We start from the raw sequence: 18000 nt of genomic DNA, 5'->3' as shown, positions 1-18000 counted from the left end.
GACACAATTTCCTATACGTTGATATATAATATATATAATATAATATATTTATCTTATCTTTTCCACTAGTCAATTTTATGGATTCAAAATCAACAACAATCATACAATTTATAGAATCACTGCATTGCCGACTATTGCAGTACTAAACATAGAAGAACACTGCACTATGTAGCTTATTACTACGAGTTATGCATCTTATCTTTTGTGAATAAAATTAAAATATGTGGACAGATTTTTATCATTTAGAGCTTGTTTTATTTCGAACTTCGTTATCTATATGTGTGACAAAAATTTAGTAGCGTATATGCATTTTCCAATTTTTAATGCCGTTTTACCAAAAATTTCGAAATTTAAATAAATTAAATTTTTTGTGTAGTTACGTCCGTTTGCATTTAATTATTTTATATATGTATTTTTATTTCAAAGATCAAAATTAGCAGGACTACTAACAAAATATTGACTCTTGCCAACAATTTTAACTGTTTGATTGTACCTTAGTTAGTCCCAAATAGCAATAATATAGATTTAATATTCTCTCATAAATTTGATCAAAAAAATAAGTTTGAAATTTGACAATCTATGTGAAAATCTATGATCCTTACGCTGCGTTTACACATGCGTATTATTATCGAAAATTTCGAAAAATACATAGACATGTCTACAAGTTGCTCGAGTGTTTATACATGTAATTAAAAGTTAATTTTGTAAATGTTAGCGAAGTAGAATAATGTTGCCAAAAAGCAACAAATATAAGAATATTACAGCGAATTAATTAAATAAACCTTTGTTATTATTAAGTCTATTTCCGGCTTGAAACCAAATTTTTATTAGTCTTATTAATTACAATAAAGTGTTACCATAATTTTCTAATACAAATATTTCTGGGAAAATGTTAGTGTTAACAATTTTAGTTATTAAAACTCATGAAATTGTATTCCAAAATCTAGATCAAGGTATATACATATATTTAATAAGGTGTACTCGTTAGCCCATCTGATCATCAGCTGTTTATACCCCACTGTCAAAATTTGTGTTTATGATTGTTAAGTGTAAGACACATGCGTTTAAAAAATTGACGAAATACCTACATATTTTGTATGTGGATTCTAGCATGAGTATTTGTTATTTTAGAATTCTTCTGTCATCATTTTTTGACAGTTGAAGTTTTTAACAAAACCTGTATGTTGTTTTTTTATAGTTGTATGTGTTGTAGGGAATAATACACCTTACACATATAAATACGCCTTGATGTAGATCAGTGGTGCGCGTTTATATTATTCAGGTTACGAAGATTTTCCTCAATTTACACGTACACAACCCAAATGTAAACAATAGAGCGTAAAAATACAAATATTTCATTCAGTTGCTTGACATTGTTGCGGATATTTTATTTTTTACCCATACATGTACACAAATTTAATCCCTCTATTTGTGCACCACTGATCAATATAAAGTCCAACAATACGAACAACTCATACCGAGTGAGAAATTTCTAGGTATACATACATATGTGTGTGTTCTACTAGAACTACCATAAAATTAACAAAAATTTAATCATTCAAAGGTTGAATTAATTATTATAAATAAATTTTGAATTTCGTCAGCCATCACTAAACTACTTCTAAGTAATGCAGATTGTTTGAAGTAGTCATTAAAAAGTAAGTTGTTCAGTAACAACAATTTTTAAATTTTGATTAATTTTGATATGAAAACAGAAATTATGTTTACTACTTATGTTTTGTATTACAGATTTACTATTCCATAAAGTTGAAAATAGGGGCAGCGTGGACGAACACAAAAGGATGAATAAATGTAAGGAAATATTTGATGGCCACAATAGTAATACAACAACTTCGAAAACATTAAGCGAGTTAAAGAAAATGAAAAATAACAGGTCACCAGACACAAACATGGCAAGTATGACTTCTTCATCACAACAAAATATAGCGGAATCGCACAATTCCATATGCCAAAATGTGAAACAACTAAATAACCAACAGCAGCAGCAACAATTACAATACCTAACCAATAATGCTATCGATAACTGCTTTGCAAATGATGGAACATCAACCATTGTTAATATCGATATATTCGATGATCAGCTGAGTACAAGCAGCAACAGCAATACAAGTCGTTTTTCATGTGAGGCAGCACCTTTATCCACAACTACACCACCGATTAGTTTAAATGGTGTTATTGATACAAATCTAATGCATTTTTCACCAAATGCGACAGCTCCACTAAATACCGAAAGATTGCATTGCGGCTGCCATCACCTGTCGGGAGATGTCACAACATCAGATCATAAATGTGATAGTCTAGCTGCCGTTGTTGATAATGATAACTGCGATGATGACAATAGTAGCAATGGCAGTGCTGGATCGTTGTGAGAATTACTGAAAAATCCTTCACTTGCAAGGACTACAATTATGAGTAGAAATTTCTACTTCAATCGCTTATATAGAAATATATTCAATAATAATCAGGGTAATAGTACCCAAAAGTAATGATGGACATTTTGATTGAATACCACTATGTATGTAAATAGAAACATTAATAATTAAGCTCTTAATATTCTTAATATTAGTAAACACCACAAATTATTTGATTTTTTTTAAGATAATGAAAATCCTAAAATCTATCCATCGATTAAAATTTAAAAGTTTCGGTTTGTTGGAGATTGGGCTGAATTATAGATTCGGTTCTGAAAAAAAAAATATTTAAGTCGGACTATAAAAATTGTCATGATCTTAAAAAATCAAAAAAATCACTGGTGTTTACTCACTTTTGAAGCTGTGTGTATATCCATACATACATTTCGTCATACATAAATTGTTTGCCATCATCATCTATCCCATCGGTGTCAAAATTAAAGTATATATGTGTATTTTGGTTGTCATTGTATGCACCTATGTACATTAGAGCTATATGGGCTTTTCTATATTTTTTGCAGTTTTAAAAAATGTCCCTAGCTTAGAACCAGTTGTTTACTTGTTAGTTAAACGTTATATTAAACCTGAAACAAACTTAGCCGCGCTTTAACCTATGATTGTGTTTCTTTTGTTAGGATTGCCATACTTTTCAGTCAAATCACATGTGCATTCCTCCCAATTTTTCATATAATTATGGCAATACTTTAAATTTTATAAAAAAAAAACAAATTTTAACTTTGTAAAAGAAAAAGTAAATAAAATGTATATTGATGTTAATAAAGCAAATCAAGAAAAAAAACTGCTCTGCTAATTTGTTAAATATTTTATTTTTCAGCTTTTTGTGCTTTTGCAGTTCTTACTTAGGTTTAACCGATAATGATGCTTAGTTAAACATAGATTATATACTTAATAAACAATAGGTGAGAAACACAATTTTTAGTTAAGCTAGGTTTAAACAAAGAATGTAGATTATCTTTATCTCAAAAACTAGCTCTAAGAGCAAGTCGAATAGACCATAAAATTGTTAAGAACAAATGCCCATTTTAATTTGTTCCATTACTTGCCTATCGACAAAACGCTAATCATCCCTATTATGTACATATGTCGTTGTCAACACAAAGTCACGTCGACGGCGACAAAATTGTATTTGTTAAAATTAAAAAAATTAAAAAATATTGCTATTAGAGGAGTTATCTATTGTAAACAACATAAACGATATAGCGTCGAGGTGATGTAAATGTCGACTCTAAATGAGAACGACTACGAAGTGATGTCCACGACGACATGCATGTAATAAACTATTTACACTAAATATATGTGTGTCAAAATAGTTTATGTTTAATCATTAAACTTTAATGTGACACCGTTAGTCCAGCGACATACATACATTGAGCCTCAAAAGTGAGTATACACTAAAGGGCTGCACAAGCACATTCATTTGCTACTCAAGACATTCACCAGCACAACAGTTACTTCAGATCATTGGGTACAAGGCGAATTTATACAAGGTGGTGGTAGTTCTACAAAAACAACAAATGGTCTTAACAAATGTCAAAAAACAGAAATTAAAAATTAAACAAATATTTATTAAAACTAAATATAGTGTAGATAATTGAATAGTGAGGGCTTTACATATTTATGCAAAATATAAATATTTTGTTAATTAGCTAAGAATATGTAGATATTGAAGTATAAAAACAAGCTTTGACAGTTGTTAGAACCAAACAAGAGAAAAAAGAGTAATCAGCTGATTGACTGACTCCACCTCAGTGATGTTAACTTTTTAATTTCGATTACCGTACAGCCCTAAAAAAATTACCGTTTTTTAAGTAAAATTACCGTATGCAATGTTTTGTACAAAAATAATAATATTTTCTTATTGAAACAGGTTTATTTTTATAATTCAATATATCGAAGGCCTATATTCAAAACTCTCTATCTTAAAAAACACAACTTTGCAGGAAAGCCAAAAATGTTTTTTCGCGTATTACTTGAGTTATTAAAATTCGGTATGCTACAATTATTATTTTAAAGCAACTACTGAATCTCACATATAATTTGTTTTTAAAATTTTGCATTATTTATATTTTCTTCTCAAAATAATGTGTATGTATAAAAATGATAAGATAGAGGATTTTGCATTTTAATAGAATTAAATTATTTTGATTTCATTTATGCCATCTGTTAGTTTTTAACGTGATTTATTTAGATAACGGCTAATAATACAACATAAGATAAAAAACACTTTAAAAGAAGACACTTTTTAAGCAAACTCCAACTTTAACCATTAATTGTTATGCCATGGAAATTATATTTTCCAAAAACAAAAAAAGGTAAAATATTTGAAAAGATAGAGACTCTTGCATTCGGAAAAAATTCGGAAAAAAAAAATTAATAAAATAGCAAAAAACAATATGCTTGTAAGAAATTCACATCATAGATGAGGGCTGTTTTACTGAACATTTTACCATCAAAAACTAATTTTCATGAATATCAAAGATAGAGGGTTTTGAATATAGGACCAAGTTTGTAAAACAGCAGAATGCCATTTTTATCAACATATATTATTTGCCTTATAAGCTAAATTCCTTATCAATTTCATTAAATTCATCCATTTGAACATTTTCTGGGAAATGGAAAACTAAAGGATATTTTAATATTACAGAAATATTGGTATCGAACAATTGGGGATTTATTACGTCAATGTTTTTAATGATTGCATTTGATTTGATTCAAAAAAATGTTTGCAATCAGTTTTTAATACTAATTTGTTTGTATTTGTATCCATACTTGAAAGACTTGCGGTAGTTGGTTATCATCATCCTCAAAATATGTATATCATATGTAGACACATTATGGAAATATAACTTTTGCGATATAATTCTTAAAAATTTAAACTTTTTAAAATTACCGTACAAATGTAGAAATTACCTGCCTACCGTATGGAGGACTAAATTACCGTACAATACGGTAATTACCGTACGGTTAACATCACTGCTCCACCTTGTATAAATTCGCCTTGATTGGGTATTTATTTACAAAACGAATGAGTGTGAATGAGGAACAATAACAACCAACGACAGAACAAAACAACAGAGTATAGAATGGGAGACAGTATATGACAATGAGAGTAAATATACACCGTGTTATTGGTATATGATTTCAGGTCACAATGAAGCAGTGCACACCGAGTTTTTTGTATTATTAAATGTTCGTGTGTATGGGTGCAAACATACCCAGCGGCGAAATTTTTGAGGCCTTCAGCTAGAAGGCCTTCTGTAAGACCTTCCTGGACCTTTTTTTAGATCCAGTACTCATGCTCGCTTGCCTTCTCAGGAAGACCTTATGGAAGGCCTACCTGCTCTCTTCTTTTTGTTGCTACAAACGTAGTACAAGCAGAAAATACCGTTAAAAACTCACATTCCAAAGACAAAACTACAAATACAAAAAAATGCAAAAAGTGAAGTGACAAAAAGAAGTAAACTTAAAATAGTTTTGCTTTAATTCTTGGACAAAGCGGTTGGAGAATTTTTTACTTGGTCATTATTGGATTTTGGTTTAAAAAAATTAAAATCAATAGGACATCGCTTAGGCCGGGTAAGTTATTAAATTTTAAACATCAAATATACAATTTATTTAACAAAATTTATTTACACAAGGCCTGAAAACAAGCCTGTGAAGAAGGCCTGCTACCAGGGGGGTTGCTCTCTATTGCGATGCGAAAGAAAAACTGAACAATTGGTACCCTTTACTGCGTTTTCGCATCGCAAAAAAATGTGTTTAAAATGTTTTTATTTACAAGTTTTGACATTTCATTTCGCTATTGTTTATTTTGTGGTACCAGTGTTGCTTATTTTTCAACTTATTTTGCGAAAGCGTTTGCATATACGACACTGAATAATAAAATGTATTTTTATCGCATTTACCTTTCGCATCGCAATAGAGAGTAACCCCCCAGGCCTGTTGAAGAAGGCCTTCTATCAGCTCATAAAAAATTCACACAACGCACAACCGCTTTGTCAAAGAATTTAAGCAAAACAATTTTAAGTTTACTTCTTTTTTTCTTTTCACTTTTTGCATTTTTTTGTGTTGTTGTTTTGTCTTTGGAATGTGATTTTTTTAACTGTATTTTGAGCTTGTACTTTTTTTGTAGCAACAAAAAGAAGGGAGCAGGTAGGCCTTCCATAAGGTCTTCCTGAGAAGGCAAGCGAGCATGAGTACTGGACCAATAAAAATGTCTAGGAAGGCCTTACAGAAGGCCTTATAGCTGAAGGCCTCAAAAATTTCGCCGCTGGGTAATGATAAATATTTATAAGAACGTTAGGCCGCACACATTCACACACATTGAAATGCATACATAGAAAAATTTATTCATGAAAACAAAAATAATTCGAATAATTCTTGATCATATCAGTGAAAAAGTAAAACATATACGCAGCAGGGCATGGTAGCATACGATCGTATTTTTGTTGTGCACAATACTCATTCATTTTTCAATGTGTATATGATATAGAGTACAGCGTAGGAATTTTACAGTATTGGCGAGTGAAGTGAAGCAGGTCATTCAGTGTAGACGACAAAATGAATGTGCTTGTGCAGCCCTCTAGTATACACCAAAAATTATTTAATTTTTTTGTAACAAAGAAAATCCTAAAATTAATCCATCGATTAAAATTTTAAAGTTTCGGTTTGTTTGAGATTGGATTGAATAATACATTGGGTTGTAAAAAAAAGATTTAAGTCGGACTACCTATAATGATTTTCATTATCTAAAAAAAATCAAAAAAATCGCAGGTGTTTTCTCACTTTTGAGGATGTGTGTATATGGAATTCTACTACAATTCTACTATGCAATGCAAACTAATGTATCTCCATAAATCAATGTAAAATATTGATACATAGTACATGAACTGTATCAATTTAGAAACTCCAACTTTGAGGTTCTATTTACTTTGGCACAAATAAAATAAAATTCAAAAATATATTACGTATATTTACAAAAAATACTACGATTCTTTTTTATTTCAATTATGTCATGTTTGTTTGTGTGGTTTTAACTGAATTTTTAATATTTATATAAACAATTATTAATTTGAAATTTTTATATAAAGGAAGTTTAATGGCCTAACTATAATGTGCATAAGCTAGCTTAAGTTAATGTCAAAACCGAACGAAAAGACTGTCAAATGCTTAAGAAAATCCGAAGAAACTTTTAAGTGGCCATAATGTACTTATGTGCATTCAAAACAATTTAGCCCCATTTGCAAATTTATGTGCAACACGTAATTAAAAAAATACGTATTTCTTATTATTTTATGAAAATAAATTAATTTTCTTCATCCTTTTCATTTTTTCTTTATTTTCTTTGTATACAATAAACAAACTTACGGAATGTGCGACCAGCTTCGCTCTTTGCTTAAGCAAGTAAAATTTGACGAAACTTGACGGAAACTCTCTTCAGTACATTATAGTTTGTCACATACGTTTTATATGTATTCGAACAGTTGCTTAAGCTGACTTAAACTAGTGCATATTATAGTTGGGCCTTAAATGAGCGCATAAATAATACACTATATGTAGGTACACTCAAAGTGTAAATGATTTTACAATATGCGTCTTCCTTTCAAATTATTTGAATATACTAAAAGATGTCCTGTTGGCCAGGTATAATAGCGTTTGAATTTCAATAGTGAGTTGTATTATAACAATTTCCCCTTTAATGCATGTATTTATTTATGATTGTAATCCTATAATTAATTTTTGTAATTATATATTAGTTTAAATTTAATTCAAAAAAGATATCTATGAATTTGTCTTAAAAATATATGTACCTATTTAACATAAAACATTTTAAATATAAAATAATATTTTCATTAAATTAAAAATATATATCTTTAAAATTAATTATTGAAATGAAAAATAAAACATTTTACTCTAAATTTGATACATAAAGATAAAGTAACATATGTATATTCCAAAAAAAAAAACAAAAAATTCCTGATAAAATTCCAACCATGTAATCATTTAAATTTTTATTATTTTTGTACACAGAGTCCATGTTGTCGATACGCCTACAAAAAGTGTGCGTTATTGATACGCCGTTTACTTCCCAATATACTTTCAAATAACTCTTTTGGTTTCGCAGTTGTCGAAAATATTGATGTATAAATTGATAAGGTTCTTAGAACTTTTCTATGTAGTCGCATCTGTGACATGGCCTACATTATATATACATACAAATATAAAAACAAATGTAGTATGTATATTTCTTTAGTAAGTGCTTTTTATGTTGTTTATTATAAAAAATGAAATTTCTTTAAACTAAGAATAGTAGTGATAATGTGATTTTATTTATTAAAAATATAATTTAAAATAATGTATGGAAATTACTATTTTTTAACTGTTAATTGATTTTTTATACAATATTAAAAACATGAAATAAGACTTCATTCCAAAACTGAATTTAAAATGTAAATTTTTCATTGTTCTGTCATCTTATAAATTTTAAGATATTTCTTAAATAATATACATTTAGTTATAATAATTATAAATAAGATTAACATTAATTAAATAATTAATTAAATATTTATAATAATATTTTTATACTGGCTTCTGTGACATAAAACCTTATTTTAAAAATTAAAACTAGTCAAGTAAGAATGTTGAATTTGGTTATGCTAAAAATGTTATGCCTTTCATTATATTGACATATATTGATTTCAAAAGGGTGCTCTTGTATGTAATCTTGATGAGAAAAGAATACTGCAAATCATATACAGTGGTGGCCAGGTTATTAGGGACAAAATTGTTTGCTAAATTCCATGCGATTCTCAATTAATTTTTCAAATACACTCATACCCCGGTTTGCGTCGCTTCGTTCTGCGTCGGCTTCGAAGTTGCGTCTTTTAAAATTTCTGTGATTTCGAAGTTGCGTCTATTTTGTTCAAGTTTGCGTTGCATGGCTTCGAAGTTGCGTCGTTAGTTCTTCGATTTGCGTCGTTAATATGAAAATGTTTGTATTGAAAAATCTATTTTTTCAGCAAAAATTATGAATCTAGGAACCAATTAAATGAAAATCAATACAAATGTATGGAAAATAGTGCTTCGTTTTGCGTCGCATTTCTCCAGGCCCAATTAGCGACGCAAACCGGGGTATTAATGTATTTCCACAAAACACACAGGTGTGTTTTATTCAGCTGTGTCAATTCATACATATTCACCACGAACACATACGGTTTATAATTATATTTTTATTACTAGAAAATATTCAGACCAAATTTCACATTTTTAGTTTCATTTGTTTCTGCCATATCATGTTATTTACAGTTCATTGAGGCAGGTCTACGTATTTCCACATAACGTTGTCGATATATGTTGAACCGATTTTTCCAAACATTTTTGAGAAACTAGAAATATTAATAGTAATTTATTTTTCGTTTTGGCAGCATCGCACTTAAAATTCAGTCAATAAATAAAATTCAAGTATTTGTCTTTAAATAGCTGGCCGCCACTGATAAGAGAATCAAGACATACACATACTAAAGAAAAGTATTGTATACAAAACACAGTGATTAGTCAGATGGAAGGTATAAAATAAATATCGATCATTCCATGAGCGATTTATATACATACATATGTTTATATGTTAGGCTTCATTTTGACAATTTGATTTTGTGATATCATATCATCCATTAGTCCCCTTTTAAAATGCAGAAATTGAAAGGCAGACATTTTTCTCATTCTCTTTTGAACTAACCTAAACCTGTGTAAAACACACTCTAGCTCTTCAACTCCTCGCCCACAAACTTCGTCTGTCTGCCTTTCAATTTCTGCATTGTAAAAGGGGACTTAGTGTATGATTATATGGTATATTCGACAACAACTAAGTCACCAGCATTGTAAGTTTTACTGATGCTTGTCATATTTTTTTATTTTTATTTTCATTTTCACCTTATTCGGGGGTACCAAAAACATCGCACTCATAGCTTACAATATTCTTTCGATGCTTAAATGTTCATATAATATCTGTGATCATTGCCTGAAAGACTGGTGCATTATTAACCCAAACTATTCATGCAAATGTCTTCTAAAAGGGTATGCTATCTCAAAATCAAAAAACAAATATTTATTTCAAAACGTCCCCCCCTCTAGAATGGTTCTATGTATTGTAGAAACTCGTTGTGTAAAATATTAGGATGATAGGATAACGCTAACTGGTGCCGCAACGACCTTGAAGTTTTGAGGTGCATTTACAACTGGAAAAAATGCAATTTTTTCAGTTTTTGTAAAAATGTTGGCATTAAATAATTACTTTTGCAATTTAATTTAAAATAATCGAAATGTACACGTAATTGTCGTTCTAATGCGATATAAAAGACAAAAATTGGTTGATAAATGTTAAAGTTATTAAAAAATCGCCAGGCCATTAACGTGTCTCAGGCCACTAGAACAAGAAATGTAGAAACAAAATTAACATATTTTAAGAAATATTAAAATAAAAGTACATTTTTACTTAAAATATATCCATATTTACTTGTATATGAGTTTTTGTCTTCGTATGATACCGTTAACCTATTCGCAAGTATGACCAAAAAAAATTTAATTTTTAAAGGCAGTTTCAAAATTCTTTTAAATTAAATTGCAAAAGTAATTACTTAATGCCAACATTTTTACAAAAACTGAAAAAATTGCATTTTCCCCTTGTAAATGCACCACAAAATTTCAGCTTCGTTGCGGCACCAGTTAGCGTTATCATATCATCCTAATAATTTACACAACGTGTTTCTACAATACATAGAACCATTCTAGAGGGGGGGGACGGTCAAAATTCGCAATTTTATTTTTTTGGAGCACTATAATGTACATGTATACTAAAATATATTTAGAAATTGGCTCTGCAAATTCAATTAATATTATACCACACCACTTTCGTATACCACCTTAGTTGCACTCATATTGTGGACTATATCGCTATAAACAAAATTTTCGTTTAAAAATAATAAAAGCGTTTGCGCCACAAAAATAACCAACCAAAGAATATAGTTAAACATTTTTCATCCAATTGAACGGCAAATTTTAAATTAAATTATAACATTATCAGGCCTGTCACACATTTCGTTCGAAATGGTTTCGATTCCTCAGTTTTTAGTCCGATCGTTTTCGGTTCTTCAGATTCCGTGAAATTTGTTAATTCAAAAAATATTTAATAATTCTGTATTTCATATTTTAATTTGACAGCGTTTTTTATATTAAAACAAAAGTAAAGTTTTTGGTACAGAAATTGATTAAAATTTTTAGAAAAACAAATAAATACAAACAAATACAATTCCACTTTGAAAATTGAAAGTGGTTTTAATCCGAAAGAAATTTTCGTTTTACTTTTTGTGAATAAGCAAATTACGGAATTAACTCAACTTTGATAGGAATGGAATTCTGTGACAGGCCTGTATAACAGCGTTTTGATGACATATCTATATAACGATTTTTTCTTAATTTTTGAACTATAATTGTTGTCGTTTTAAAGAATTATCTTTAATATCATTTAAAAACTTATTTTTTAGTTTACTGACAAATTTAACCTCTGTGTTGTATGTATTCATATACACTAATACCCCGGTTTGTGTCGCTTCGTTCTGCGTCCGTTTCGAAGTTGCGTCTTTTTAAAATTTCTGTGATTTCGAAGTTGCGTCGTTTTTGTTTCAGTTTGCGTCGCATGTTTGTGCTTGGATTTGCGTCGTTAATAAGAAAATGTTTATACAAAGCTAAAACAGAAAAAGGGGATTTCCCGTTTAAGTCTAGTGCAAATTCGAAGTTGTGTCTTTTTAAAATTTCTGTGACTTCGTAGTTGCGTCGTTTTTGTTTCAGTTTGCGTCGTTAATATGAAAATGTTTGTACAAAAGTTATACAGTTAGACAAGTACATAACAAAATCAGCAAGATTGATAAATCTCACAGTTGAAATGATAATCGATTTAGATGACTAAAGTTAAAAATACATACTTTGATATAGACTTTTGATTTAATTCTAAAAATTCCATATTTTTAATTTTAATATTTTTGTTATTTTTTTTTTGCATTATTACCATGAATTGTTATATTTTTACAATAATAAAAAATGTTTTTTAAAAAAAAATAAAATATTTTTTATTGAAAAATCAATTTTTTCAGCTAAAATTATGAATATGGGAATCAATTAAATGAAAATCAATACAAATGTATGGAAAATCGTGCATCGTTTTGCGTCGCGTTTCTCCAGGCCCAATTTGCGACGCAAACCGGGGTATTACTGTACATTAGACATGCCCTTAAAAAATGGATTTGCTTTGGATGGGTCTTATTTTATTCATTAGTAGCTAAAACTAACTACTGCAAACTTTAAGTGCAATCGGATAACTAGAACAGGTGCCGGAAATCGATTGAAAGTTGTAAAGTTGGGTAAATAATGGTACTTTTTTCGTTATCTTAACGAAATTCCCTATTATAATACTATTTTGTAAACATTTGAAATAAATCTAAGCATAGGGTACAACTAGAGGCGCAACCATGATATAAAAAATACAAGGCAGTTTCATTTTCTCTTTATGTCAACCTAATTAAGCATTTGACAATAAAGGGGATTTGAAGTTATGTCTAAAACAAAGCTACCATATTCATTAAACTTAATCCGATTTTTGCCTTTATTGAAGTATATTTAAAAATATTTTATTCAAAATATTATTGTGCGTTTATCCAAGGCATTGAGCAGCAACACAATTCTGGCCAAGGTTTTCAATTCCTGAGTATCGTTAATATAAGGATTTAGTTTATGCTTGATTGTGGTTATATCTGCAACTAAATCACAAAGCTGTTTGCCGGCACATACCTCTTGCACCTCTACGAATAAGAGAACAATTTTACGAATGTACAACCGTTTGTGTAATCTCTTAATAAGATTTGAGAGACAATTTCATTGGGACAACTCTCCAATGCTTGGTACGATGAATGATACAGTGGAATATTTGACGATATTCCACTATATCATTCAACAGCTGGCTCTGTTGTGGTTATATCTTCTTATCCGCCACCAAAGATTCTAAAATAAACTGCAAAGTCTCCGGCAATGCAATGGAATTGTCCCTTTACGAAGCGCTTTATCTCAATAAACTCCCACAGCCTTGCACACTGTGGGAACTCCAGGAACTTGCCATAATCACGAACATCCCGAGCAATAAATGAAAAACGGCATAATTGGTAACACGTTCTTCATAGCGTCTCTCGTCCAGCAAAGGTGGTATGAAGACAAAGCCTATATTGCGTTTCAAATACGGCTTAAGAACCATAAATAGATAAGCGAAACACACTAAAAATCCACTCCAAATGATTAGCTTCATGACTATTGAGCAAACATATTAATCTATCCAGGACACGTTTAAAAAAGTCGTATCTCAAATCTATAGCCAACACAGAAAGTAGTTCCAGTAAAGACTGCAGTAACACGTTTGTAGCACAGGCTAGTTTTATAAAAGAAAGTCGACCACAAAATTCTTTTGATGCAAGAATTGAGTCAACTTCTCTGATAAATTTAAAAACATCCATTTTTTTAAAGTCTGATTGAAAAAGGTATCACTATCTTCGGGTAGCTCTTAATTGTCATGGCCTATGTGATATAAAGGCACACGTCTTAGATTAATCCGCTTTTTATCTATTTTAAATATAAATTGCAGTATTGTGAACTGTTACATACTACACATATTTCATTGAAAATTTCTCGGAGTATTGTAACATTTTTCTAAATGTGACAACGCTTCACTGAATATTTACAAATAAAATAAACTTCAAAAATCCCCTTTCTTGTCAAAAAAATATAAATGAAACTACCATAGAATAATATATCCATAGAAGCGTTACTGAGAGGGAAAAAACCTAAGTCGTGAGAATGTATTAGTACATAGTTTTTGAGGTTCTATTGGTGCCTTTTTAATTTTCACCATACACACAGAACAGAGTTTCAATTTTTGGTATTGAAAATAGAACAAAATTTAAATAAATTAAAATTTAAACATTTTTTAGAACTCTTTGTGTCTGGTGAAAATTCAACCAACACATATACATTTTTGTTACTAACACATATTTAGACTTAGGTACTTTTTCACTAACACATGTATAGAGTTAGGTACTGCTGTCAAAGAGTTGGACTACTTGTTATACTTTGGTATAGAACATGAACATCGAAAAACGATATTTTTGTATTATTTACTCACTGTTTTGCATGCAAAATATGCATAAACTAGTACTTTTTGCTCAATATTTGGTCAGATAAAACTCGTATAACTTTGTTATTTTTCATTCGAAATTATTGTTTTATACCTTGTTAGAAAGATAATTTCTCTAGAAGCTTACTTTATTGCAAATGTTTATAAAACAGTATTTAAATAGGGATTTTTTTATAAGATATCGAAAAAAGTACCATTATTTACCCAATTTTACAACTTTCAATCGATTTCCGGCACGTGTTCTAGTTATCCGATTGCACTTAAATTTTGCAGTACATAGTTAGTTTAAGCTACTAATGAACAAAATAAGACCCATCCAAAGCAAATCTATTTTTTAAGAGCACCTCTAATGTTCATACATATTTACAATTTGATTTTTATTTAGTTTGATAGACACAATATGGATAACTACATTTTTTTTAGAAAATTGTTTGTGACTTTATCTTGAATTTTTTGCGTATAATTTTATGTTAAATAAAAACTTTATATCAAATTAATTCATAGGGGCATAAAATGTACAATATCGCTAATGTGACTATAAGATGTAGTGACTATAAACGGAAAGTACTGTAATAGTTAACAACTTGCTCTCATGTATGATAGTTTTTCAATTGGTCGTTGGATTTTCATAAAAGAAGAGTTAGAAGTTTAGAAATCTTCACTCATATTTTTGCTTCAAAGTTTCTAAATAATTTATGCCTAAATAAATAACGTATATTTAATTAGTTGTACCACATAAAACCCATACTTCAATGTAATTTACATTATTAGTTCTAACCTTTGTCCTGTTTAAGATCTTTAAAATTGGGTCTCTAATGAAAAATAATTTAAAAAAAAATATAAATTTCTAAACAAATCTAAACATACCACCACGTCTATCCTTTTATTTTATTTCCAATTTTATCGGTAAACTATTTCGTGGAAAATTTAATACAACATTTATAATTAATTAAATGCATTTTTAACAAGTTTCTGATAAATCATTAATTTTTTTTTTTTTTAATATGAAAGTTGTTTATATTTTAGCTCGTAATAAACAGCTTTTTGAACATATTTTTTGGATTCAGATATAACAAAAAAGTCACACGATGCTCCCAAAGTGCAACTAAATGATGAATATTTGAACAAAATCGGATAACGTTGAGCATTTTATTTGAAGTTTTGAATTTTTGCTCAAAATAGGAATATTAAAAAAAATGTTAATTAAATGTTGACCAAAATCCCAAAAAAATGTATTCACACAAAAATTCATTTAACAGACAGTATACAACTTTAAGGTAACATATAACCAGACATCGTGTTAATGATGTTAATATTCTCTATAAAAATAATTTTTAAACAGCTAATTTGAAAAAAAAAATCGGAAAACACAATTTCAATCGATATTTGCCCGATTACCGATTGTCCTTAAATTTTGCATCAGTTAGTTTTAGAGACTAAAGAACAAAATAGGACCCATCCAAAGGATATTTATTCCTAAAGGCAGGTCTATTGTACCTACTTACATACATATGTACTATGTATGCATACGTAAGTAAGTATGTATGTATGTGTTTATACGAGTACATATTTTATAAAGTGAAAAGAGTCATTCATTTTGTGCTTTTTTAAATTATTTTTTAAATTAAATTATTATTATTATGTATATTGAATATTATCATCATACATTGTCATTATATAAAATTCTATAAAAAAATCACTTATACATACATAGGAACATAAGTATATACATATGTACATATGTAGATTTATATAAAATATAAGTATGTGAAATATTTTGTACGATGCGATAGAAAAGGTAATAAATAAATGGATATATTATATTTATATGTACATATTTTAAAATTGTTTCGTTTTTTAAAAAGTTGTAAGGTTCCTTGTGTTAGTATCCCTGTAGGAAGTGTCAATAGTGAAACTATACTGACTTACTATTGACACAGTCACCAGTACTAGTGACTTATTCTACCCCAGGCAATGCTATTTACTATAGACATTTAACATGTGCGTGTCATTGGAAGTCTACTACTGACTTCCAATGACACTACTACTACTGACTTCCAATGACACCTAGTACTGTTGACTAGGTACTTCTTCACTAGTACATTTTAGTAATTCTAATCTACACTTTTTGTACTTTTCTGAAGTAGATTTCCATAATGAAACTGCACATTTTATTAACATTTGAGGTATGAATTCATAACAGATGGATGAGTCGTCTTCATTGACGCTTCGTTGACAATGTCGCCAAAAAGTCACCAAAATAGTCGACAAAACTGGTGACTTGGAGACATTTGTCCCCAGATTTCCTTCAGGGATTGTATGCATACGAATAATACATATGTACTACATATGTGCAATTCCATATCATCGTACGTGACATTTGTACGTCTATAGGGTGGAATAGATTTTGCAAAAATAAGACCATCTAAAAATAATTTGTTCTGTATGTTCCATTCAGAGGGTACTATATTTTAAAAAATAATAAGTTCTTTCGAAACAATGTTGTCCAAAATATTAAGCAAAATACAGGTAAATCGTACGTGACATTAAACGGAAGTAATTTTTTTTTTTTTTTTTTATTATTATTTATTTTCAACAACCTAATTTTGATAAATAGGCGTTATGTTTTCTTTTAATTTCTTACACTAAACCAAATATTTTTCCATTACAATCCGTCATATTTAAATAAAACCAATCTTTGGATGATTTTATAATAAGTAAAATTTAATATCGTACGTGACATACCGTACGTGGCAGATTTTTCTCTTATAATAAAACAATATGTATATATTCTGTAAATATATGTATGTATACAAAAACTAAAAAAATTTATAGAAAATATACATTCGGTTTCAATAAACAATTTTATAATAGCAAATAAACAATCAGAGTCAAATTCATTTCATACATTAAAAAATTAAATACAGTCAGTTTAAACTATTATTTTTGCCAATAAAATGTTGTAATAAGCTCTAAATACTTACACATAGTAATATTTTAGTGTTTTCTCCAATCCAAATCATCTAGAAAAAAAGTTTCAAGGGTTTTTGAGTTTTCAGTCGTGGTAGTCATTCTCGTGGAATTGCCCATATGCCATAAAAATTTGAGTAATTTTTGTTTGTTTTTTAAACATTTTTTTCGAAAGATTGAAGAAATAGATATCTAAACTATTTGGGACTCATTTTGCTAAGAACAATAGGTAATAAGTAGGGGGCGGATTTATATGCAAATGCATATTTTTTCTCGAACGTCCAAATATTTTGTAGACTAATTATTTATCCGAATCGTACATTTTGCTGTAAAATGGCATCGATTTGT

The sequence above is a fragment of the Calliphora vicina genome, chromosome 4 (genome assembly GCF_958450345.1).
Source record: "Calliphora vicina chromosome 4, idCalVici1.1, whole genome shotgun sequence".
NCBI lineage: Eukaryota > Metazoa > Arthropoda > Insecta > Diptera > Calliphoridae > Calliphora > Calliphora vicina.
The sequence above is the reverse complement of the archived record's forward strand: the minus strand, read 5'-3'. Positions refer to the sequence as shown.